Here is a 10,489-nt window from a genome sequence, read left to right on the forward strand (position 1 = left end):
AAACACTGGTTTTGAGTTGTCTGAGATACTGTAATTACACTACGCGCGAAAGCAATTACAAAGAGTGGGCATTGCGCAGTTTCCTTAAAATCCTATAAGCACATACTTTAAGCGGTATTTTTATGGACATATTTGAGTTGATTTGTAAAGTATAAATTGAAGGCGAATTTTTTGTGGATGGGAGTTTTTTATTAGAAGATAAAATGTAGAGTTGAAACGTTGCGTTCGCCGTAAGAAAGCAACATATACGTAGTTAATACTTTTTACCGCATATAATTTATAAAATCTATCTTCATTTAATTTATAATAAAACTATTTTGGTAATTGGGAAATATTTATAACCTAATAAGATTTTATTACCCGTATATTTTTTTATATTATTTATTATTATATTATTATCTATTTATTGTTTATTAACTAATTAATTTTGTTAAAAACAACAGAAAAGAGTAACAGAAAAACATTTTGTAAAATTAGGAAGATATAAGTAACATTACTATGAGTTCAGACAGAACAAAATGTAGAAAAATTGCTGCTGAAATAGCAAGAATTATGAAAGAAGTATCATGCAATGAATCCGAGTTGTTGGATAATATTTTAGTGTTTAAGTCTTCTAGTTCTGTAAGTAGTTATCAATCATGTTTAATTGTCAACAACACTTTGTTACCCGAGTCCTAAAATTCCTGAAAATTAATGCTGGTCGGATGACAATATAAATTTATCTTTTACTAACTCTATCATTAGTTTAGAAGAATCTAGTGATAACATCGAATGGAAAGCTTGTTTGCATGATTTAGACAGTGACGATACTGTTGACAACAATTGCGTAACAAAAGTGAATGAAAGTGTATCAAATGAATTAAAGCAATTGACGATTGCATTTAACATATCTCATAGTGCTATAAATAATTTGCTTCAGAATTTTCAAAAATCAAATTTAGATTTGCCTCAAGATGCTAGAACACTTCTTAGAACTGATCGAAACATTATTACTGCTTCTGTAGCTGATGATGAATATTTTTATATAGGATTAAAAAACTGGTTTGCTCCTAAATAAATCTTCAATTTCATCTGATATTACACAGCTTACAATTCACATAAATATTGATGGTATTCCTTTATTTAACAGCTCAAACATTTCTCTCTGGCCAATTCTTGGTTCGACTGTAGAACTTGAAGGTAACAATGTCTTTTCTAGTTCTTGTCAGTAATGGTGGAGGCAGCTTGACACAATTTACCAAGCAAAACATGGTCTATTTAATGACATTTAAGCAAGCGCGACAGTGTAACTTGACTGGTCAACGAAACAAAATTAAATTTTAAGCACTGCCACACTTTCAGATTTTGTTTAGTAAGTATTCACTTCAAATTTTTACACCCACATTTAACAGCAACATTAATCTTGAGTTATTTATTTAGATCACAACATTTAGCCTAGAAAAGTAATACTTGCTAAAGGTGTAATAATAATAATAACAATTTACCATGTATACTGCGGCATCAGCATAATTGTTTTATATGTATTTAGGTGCTGCTAAACAAAACTTTGCCACCAAGGACACAACCAAGGAGATGCTTGAGAAGGAACTTTCTGCGTGGTTTTGAACTTCACATGACCGTTTGGAAAGGGAGCCGAAAACCAATAACAAGATACAAGTTCCTGATGATGCAGTTACAAATGTTAAACAGTGAACAATGTTTTGTGATCTAGCATCAGTTAGGAGTTTACAAACTATTTGCCATTGTCTAAGTTATGATTGATTGAAAATAGTGCTCAATGTGATCTGTTTTTCAAGCACTGTATATATTATACTGGTTTGTCCAGCCAGTAAATATAATTTGCCTTTAGGCACATAGGATCTGATTTTAAATACTCTTATTTGTTTAATTCAGTTATGCTCGTTGAAAATTTAGTTAACTACTTGTTATTACCTGTGAGCATTCATGTGTATTTCTTGGTATATTTTCAATCAGTTATGACTTGCAATGATGCAGTATTGCAACTTGCATCATTTATACTTGCAATGATGCAGTATTGCAACTTGCATCATTTGAAAACTTGTTAGTTTACAACTTGTAATTCCTTTTTTTTTAAATAGACACTTGCATATTGTTAACCGCTTATCAGTTTTAGCAATTATTTTTGGCAGTGTTATTATTTCCATTAACAAAATGCATCTTATCTGCCACCAATATAGCTACAAGACTTAGTAATGTGACATAGTGATAATAATAATAATAATAATAATAATAATAATAATAATAATAATAATAATAATAATAATAATAATAATAATAATAATAACAACAACAACAACAACAATAACAACAACAACAACAACAACAATAACAACAACAACAACAACAACAATAACAACAACAACAACAACAACAATAATAATAATAATAATAATAATAATAATAATAATAATAATAATAATAATAATAATAGTAATGATAATAACAATAATAAAAATAATAATAATAATAGTAGTAGTAGTAATAATAACAATAATAAAAATAATAATAATAATAGTAATAATAAGAATAAGAATAATTATTATTATTATTTTTTTTTTTTTTTTATTATTTTTATTTTTATTATTATCATTATACCTATAATACCTGAGATTTATGTGGGATCCATGTGGGTTATCCCAGCTGAATACAAACTGGATCGCGTATGGGTTCTATTTGCAATCCCGGTTGAATACCATCTGGGTCCCGGCTGGGTCCCGTTTGTGTTTTCTGGCGGGAATCCCGGATGGGTCCCGTCTGGATCCCGCGGACAAAAACCGGCGGGATCCAGCTGAGTTACCCGTACGGGCCCCGGCCGGGACCCACCCGGGTACCTTATGGGCTGGCTAGCTGGGTCTTGTCTCTATAGGCTTTGGTTACTGGACCGAACAAGCTCTTGAATTCATTCATCAGGATTTCAATCAGTTTTGGCAAATGAGAAAGGTTGGAGAGCACAGCCAAAACTATATAGAGGAGCTAAAAAACGCAGTTGTTGCTTACAACTACTAGTACTTTCAAAGTAGCTTTTTATTTGCAGGATTATAGTTTTTAAAAAGTAAAATACTAAACCTATGAACAAACGTTTAGCATGATTTTGAAATGTAAAATATCAATCATAATCTAACAATAAAGACCCGAATTTTTTTTTTACTGTATTAAATAATTGTAGCAACCCGTACTCGACCCCTTATAGCCCTCCCCAAGGGTGTGGTTCCTAAAAAACCTTTTCAATTTTTTGCTTGTTTCATATTAAACTAGATCAAAATTCATCGATAGATTTCAAATTACATCCAAAAATTTTTCGTTTAAAAGTTAAGGGTAAATTTAAGCTTTGCATGGTTATAAATCTTAAAAGAAAAAAGATTTTTTGATCAAACTTGAAATATGTCGATGAATATCGATCTAGTTTATGATAGAATAAAAAAAAATTTTATGATTAAAGAAGAAGTAGTTCTAGGAAGGGGGCTGATAGGGGTCGGGGCGGGTTTGGTTTAGCTTCAATTACCCTGATTTTTTGCAAGTCATCCTCATTCGACACTAGTATCCAACATACTTGAAATTTGAGTATGCCCCATGTCTCTTAGTTACCTATCTTGAACAACAAAATTCCTGGGTACTCCCGTAAAATATGTGATTTCTCCCCAGGGCCCCACTAAAAAAAGTTGTCGTTTACATTTTTTGAACGAGGAAATGTTTTTTAATGATAATCAAAAAAAAAAACTTCTGGGGGGGGTGTGTTGCAAGGTCTTAGAGCATGTTACTAAGCACCGTGTTTAGAGCATGCGTCTTAAAAAATCTTTGCGATACAAGTTAATTTGATAACAAATGGAATGAATTTTTTTGATAGTGCGTTGTTTTTATAACTTCATAATTGCGGCATACACAATGATATTTAATGTCGCTAATTTTATTAATTTGATGCTATTTACGAGTTCTCAAGCTCCACTGCGTTGTTTTATATCTTGTACCAGGCTATCATTAATGTCTCGTCTCTATAACAAATGTAGAGAAGAGTTATACAACAGACAGCGCTATACACTGGCGCCATAAGTGGATATTCGATCGTTGGCTAGTAATTGTCGACACCTATCTGGCAATATTACCAAATGCTTAGGAATATTGCCAGATAGATGTTCCTTTGTTTATTTTTTTTTAATTTTAGGATTTTTTTTGAGGTATGCTTAATTAATTACAATTCATGTTCTGATCTTTTTAATGTAAAAATTACTTTTACATATAAAGCTTTTTATAGAAGCATTTCTACATTAAAGTAATCTTCTGAAAAAAAAATAGAAAATTACGTTTAAAAAAGTTTTGTAAGTTTTTAAAAATAGATTGAAAACAAGCAAATATTGCGCCACTGACCGATTGATTGGGGGTTTAGGATTTCCGGATACCGGTAATTTAAAGTAATGTTATGGTAATATATTGACATTAAAAATCCAGCACAAAAGACAAAGCGATAGCTTGAACTCTAGTCTTTTATACTATAAACTTTTCATGATAAATAAAATTTATATATACCTATTTCATTGTGAAATTGATAAGCATTATCTGTTTTGGATACACATCAAGTAAAATAGGAGGTGCAGTTACTAATAAGTTGTTAAAAGAAACTATATATTACGCACTTACCAAAGCTAACAACTTTATTTTGTCGACGTCATAATATTTTTTTATACTGTTTAGAAAGACCAAAATAAGATTGGAGGCGTTGTAAATTTTCAAATACTTGTTACGTTGTAATTAATATCGTAAATCTTTCTTTTTACGAATATATTTTATGTTTTGCAATCACAGTGCTGCCTAAACTGTGTTTTATCTCTACAATCAGTGAATTATCTCTGCAACTATTTGAAATCCTGTCTTAAACCTTTCGGTAGGAATCAAGAAGCCAAAAAAAAAAAAGCAGTATAAAAATGTTTAGAGATGATGAGCAAGAAGAAGAAAATTTAAGCAGGCCTTTTTCTTTTTTACTTTGAATCTGATCGTCTTTTTTTGAATTGGTTTCAAGAATGGCATCGACAAATCTTGAAACTATGAAGTCTAATTTGTAAGGGTCTGCGTATCGTTTCGTTTCCATATCGTTATCATTCCGATATATCGGAAAAAAAAATCATCGGAATGACTAGAGCTCCGTTATATACCGCGATTTAAACTAACTACAAAACCGGTTAGAATTTTTATAATGATATTACGTCGTAATCATTCCGATGACACTTCTTTTTTCCGATATGGAAACGATATGTAAATGAAACGATACGCAGACCCTTCCTACCTTGAATGTTCAAATTCAACACTTACATTAGGGTCTAAATTTTACTGTGAAATTCTTTTTGTCGCAATGTTTACAGAGGCCAGAATTAAAAAACGTGCAGCATTTAAGAAGAACTTTAATTATATAGAAAAAATCAGCATGGACTTAAGAAGTTTGATTTTTCTTTTGAAGTTTTTTTCTTTTTCTATGACATGGTGAACAAGTGGAGTACTTGAGGGTTATTTAATTTTGAATACAAAGATTATAAATATGCTTTATGCATACCACTAAACTTTAACCTTAGCCCTAATCTCGACCCTCTTTTTACACAACAAATCTTCAGTTTCTTTGTTTACTTTTCGATCTTCCTTAACCAGAAGATTGGTAAATTGATATTCTTTGGAGCTGATGAAAAAATTGTCTTCTTTTTCAATTCTAATGTGAGATTGTGTTAAAAGTCAGCCGCTAGATTTTCTCTGTACAAAGATCTATTATAAACGCATACAAAGCCGTACAAAAGAGACGGGAACGAGTTTTTTTATCTATGTGTATTTTATTTTATCTTTTTACCAAAAAATTAAAATTCTGTATACGTCCCTACATTCAGAGAATGTTAAAATGATGTATTCGGCTTATGAAGCTTCTTTTCAAAGAAGAATTCACGGCAACTTTATTATCAATTTAATTTTTTGTCAAAAATGTACAGGTGTTTTTATTCGAAATGCAGTTTATGATTGCTTCTATTCCTAATAGAAAACTAATAAAACATTTAAATGCTTTTTTTAGTTGTACTGCTGGGTTACAGTTTATAACTTAATCAGCAGGCACAGGCCGACCTAAGTAATTCTTATGAACTTTTAATTTTCTCTTAAAATGCACAAGGATTAAATCTAGACGATTATTCCACTAAATTTGACATTAAATTTTGTTTTGGCTTACTATTTTCTATTATTATAAAAAAAAAATATTTTTTATGATAGTCTACTACATACCTTTATAAAAAATTTTTTTAGAAAAGTAGAAAATTTATAAAAAAAAAAAAAAGATAAATAAGAAAAAATTCCTTTACTCTTTTTTTACTATTACATTTTTACATTTAAATATTTTTGGGTTCTTTTCGGCCAGGCTCTTTAACTACCAGACTTCCTAGTTAAAACTTTATCTTTTTCTAAAACTTTAAGAGTCTTACTCAATTTTTGCAATAACTATTTAATAAAAAAATGAAAGGGGAAAATGCGTCGATTTTTCAAAAGTTCGCAGAGAATTATCAAGCTCATTTATTTTATCGTTGCCGTAAGTTAAATTTCTTAAAAAAAATTCTTTTTCGTGTTATGGTAATTGCAGTCATTAAGCACCCAATCAGATTTTAGTAAACAAGTGCACTCTAAAAACATGGAATTTATCATTATATTTACTTTCCCACTAATATATTCAAGCTAAGTTAGGTAACAGTGGGATTTTTTAAGCCAACACCTCCGTCATTTAGAAATCTATCAAACATTTTGCAGGAAACACTCAACATAACATTTATTATCCTCGATGTAATATTTTGATATCACCTTAATCCTTTGAACTGTTGGTTAATTTATTTATAAACAATTATTTCAAAATAATTACCGAACAATAATTGCAAAATTGATTATATTACGATGCAGCTCATTAATAAAAAATGTCGTTGTAGTTAGAAATATATTTAGTTTATTATTAATTGTTATTATTATAAATTAAACAGTTTTTTTATTTCCAATTTTTCTTTACAAAGATCTTCAAACTTTTTTTAAAATTGGAAGCAATATAAGCCCTAATAAATGCATCATAGAAGTTTGATTTGCTATTCTCACTCAGGCATCAGCGCGTGATAAAACAGAACAATGAGTCACATGAGTTCTGTATAGACAACTTGAAACATTATTTATTTATATAATTCAATATTTACGACAACGCAATTAATTGTCATCAAGCATAAACAATATTTCGGTTAGAATGAGCAATATAAATTCTTTAATCTTCTTAAAAAGTTAATCTGAATCGTATCGAAGGAACATGCATGTTAGCTTATTGGTATTATACCTTTGCATACTCCTGAGGTTTGCTGACTGTGAGATAGTGCGAAGATGGTATGGCGCTGAAAAAAAATTGACTCCAACACCTGAAAGCTTTGAAATATCACTAAAAAAGTTCAACACTTTTCTAAACAAGGGTGAGTTACATTTTATGACTTTCATCATTTACATTTTATGGCTTTTATCTTACCTTGTGTCTATGTATACGTCCTTCATATATCATTTTCATTTGCTAAAACGATGTTGCAGTTAAATTACGATTACGAACGATTAACGGAGTCAGCAATTAACGAATAATAAACGTTATTGTTACTGTGTGTATTTATATTTATAATTTATATTTATAAAATTATAGTTAAAATATTACTTGACGAATCAACTAAAAAAAAAAAAAAAAAACTTGAGAAAAAAAGTATTTATAAAAGCCTTTTCACCCAGCAGATTTGGTAAAACATTTACTCTTTTTTCATTTACATGACGTCGTTACCCAAGTTTAATACTTGTGATATCAAGGCTCTAAAGTTTATCTTTAAGTTACTTATCCAATATTTAATTACAAAAAAAACATGTATTTTTTTAAATTATTAAACTTATTTTCATCTCCAAAAAGCTGACTAGTTTACATTTTATCTGATAAACCTATTTTAATATTCTTCATTTTTGGATTTTTTTTTTTTAGTCAAAGAGAATATTATTGAAGATCTCCAAAAATTGAAAAAAAGAAAACATCGTGGAAATGCCATTGAAATGGTAGAAATGGATGATAAAAGGTAGAAAATGGCCGTATTTAAACATTTATTTATAAAAGTATTTTAAAAAAATATTGTAAAATACAATTGTAACAATCAACAAAGTATTTCACGGTGAAGGGATAATGCTTAAGAAAGAAATTATTTCAATTTTATTGGTTTTTAAATTTATCTTATTTCGGAACAGTTCTTCCGTTTACTTTCCATCTTCCTAGAGGTTTAAAAAAAAAATCATTTTCAGTTATATATATTTGATAGAAGTTCACATATATAAGAAAATTAAGAAATTTAAAGACAGTCTGTCCGGAATTATTTGTTTGTCAAAAAAAACGTCACTGTTAATGAGATTAACAGTGACGTTTTTTTTGACTGATTAAAAAAAGGTTTTCAAGCTAAAATAATAACGAAGCAATACTGTTAATTAATAAATAAAGAAATACTATTAGCTGTGGCTAATACCTGGAAAATGCTAAGTTTAATGTCTTTTATACCTGACGTGGAGTTGCTAATACCTGAAAGATGTTAAATTTTAGGTTGATCTGTTATACTTAGAAGGAGTTTAACTTGTCGTGAAGGCAAGTTCTGTCAACGATATTCCTTGAGCGCGTCATAACTTATTATGAAATATAAGTAATTGAATATGTTGTGGTTACCCAGTATTTTAGTTTTAAATATTGTAAGGGTCATTCTCTTTATTTTGGGACTTTCAACAAACAAATTTTGCAATATTTGGTTCAAACCTGTAAACTACACCTAAACAATCTTGCTCTTTATGTAACCGTTTCTTTTTCCTCGTTAGAGTAATTTTTAAAGATGTCAAGAGATTTTCTTAAAGGTTCGAGAGTTTTTCAAAAGCTCGAACTTTAACATAACCTACGAACAATATATGTTATGGCGAACTTAAAGCTCTCTTTTTTATTTCAAAAAACCTATTTTTGCTTCTGTTTTGTTTGAAGTTGTAACACATTCTCACTGCAATACGCCCTGCAACTTCCCTTAAAGACTGATATTTTTTAATCAACTCAAACGGTGACGTGGAAAGGAGAGCCTGGGATGTGCTTATCTGCCCATAATACTTTTAGAATATAATTGCCTTCTTCTTCCAAAATATAGTTCACGCTATAGATGTTACCTCCGGTGTGAGTAACAATAATTTCTTTAGCTGGAATCACCGGCCCTTCGACTCCGACCATGATTGACCCACGACCATCATTGCTAGCGTTGACGGTAAAGTTAGCAGCTCTTCCGACACAAGAGTGACGTAAACTAGAGCCGTTAGACGTACACTTGCTAGCGTCTACAAGAATGGCACTCCTTTAAAAAATTTCACTTTTAATTTTAATTTGGATTTTTGATACGTAGCAGGAAATCATTTAGCATTTTGAATGTAGATTTTGGAGCTCCTTTATCGTTTTGCAACTAGAAAGTTTCTCAAATCCGACAAAGTAAAAACTATAGACTGTGGAAATTCGTCATTTGCAGTTTTTTTTTTTGATGAAACCGCTGCCATAGCTTCATTGTTTTACTTTAGAAAAGTTCTTTCAGTAGAGTAACAGTAAATGAAGGTCTATGAGCTTCTGGACAATACAATAAAACAGGTTCTACCAAATAAACTGTTTCATAAAGTTCGTACTCTTTTTAACGCATTGATTTTATGATTTGATTTAAAATAAACAGCCTGGGAACAAGTTGATCCACCAATTAAATTGATCCACCATGAGATTTCATCACCTTTTATACTTTGGTTGAACCGAAATGTCTGCTTATTCTTGTCTCCAGTAAAAAATGCTACATACCATCATTTGTTTTATTAACCCTTATCCGGCTAACCTAAAACCTTGACTTAAAACTCATGCATACAGCTTGGTGAAAAACTCCACACATAGTAAAAATATACACTATAATGCTGCTGTAGAATTCTAATTTTTTAAAAATTTTTACACTACAGGAACAAACTACAATACTAGAATACATCGCAGAAGGGGTCCATTGGGCCCCTGTTAGCTGGATAAGGGTTAATCGTTTTTGTAGTAGTTATCTTTACCTAAACTAAAAAAAAAGTGTAATTGTATGATGTAAAATTTAAATCAAAGTCAAATCTATGCTCAGAGCATCATAACAGTTGTTAATACATAACTTGATTATTGCATATACAAATCACTGCAAATACTTCACGCATCTTTACTTAAATTTAAATAAAAATGTTTATTTATATAAAAACCACTTATTCTCATAATAGCGCGAGCGCAACTACATACATATAGGAATATTTATTGAAAAATTAAAAACGTACGAGAATGACGCAACTTATGTATTCATTCACAAAATGACAGAACTTACGTAATATGAGTTATATACCACTATATAATTATAAAATTGCTGTAAAAAAAAATTACCTTATT

General features: G+C 29.9%; 1 long non-coding RNA gene and 1 pseudogene across 1 annotated transcript; both read left to right on the plus strand.

Moving 5' to 3' along the window:
* Window positions 1–447: 447 nt before the first annotated feature.
* On the plus strand, window positions 448–1,330 carry LOC149882242 (uncharacterized; annotated as a pseudogene).
* A 5,926-nt stretch (window positions 1,331–7,256) lies between these two features.
* LOC149882243 (uncharacterized) lies at window positions 7,257–8,242 on the plus strand. Its single transcript, XR_016444894.1, has 2 exons — window positions 7,257–7,475; window positions 8,018–8,242. It is a non-coding gene; the product is annotated as an uncharacterized LOC149882243 (long non-coding RNA).
* Window positions 8,243–10,489: the final 2,247 nt, after the last annotated feature.

This window comes from Hydra viridissima, unplaced genomic scaffold (assembly GCF_058129835.1).
Source record: "Hydra viridissima isolate aposymbiotic clone 2 unplaced genomic scaffold, HvirCarnegie_v1 scaffold_11, whole genome shotgun sequence".
Lineage (NCBI taxonomy): Eukaryota > Metazoa > Cnidaria > Hydrozoa > Anthoathecata > Hydridae > Hydra > Hydra viridissima.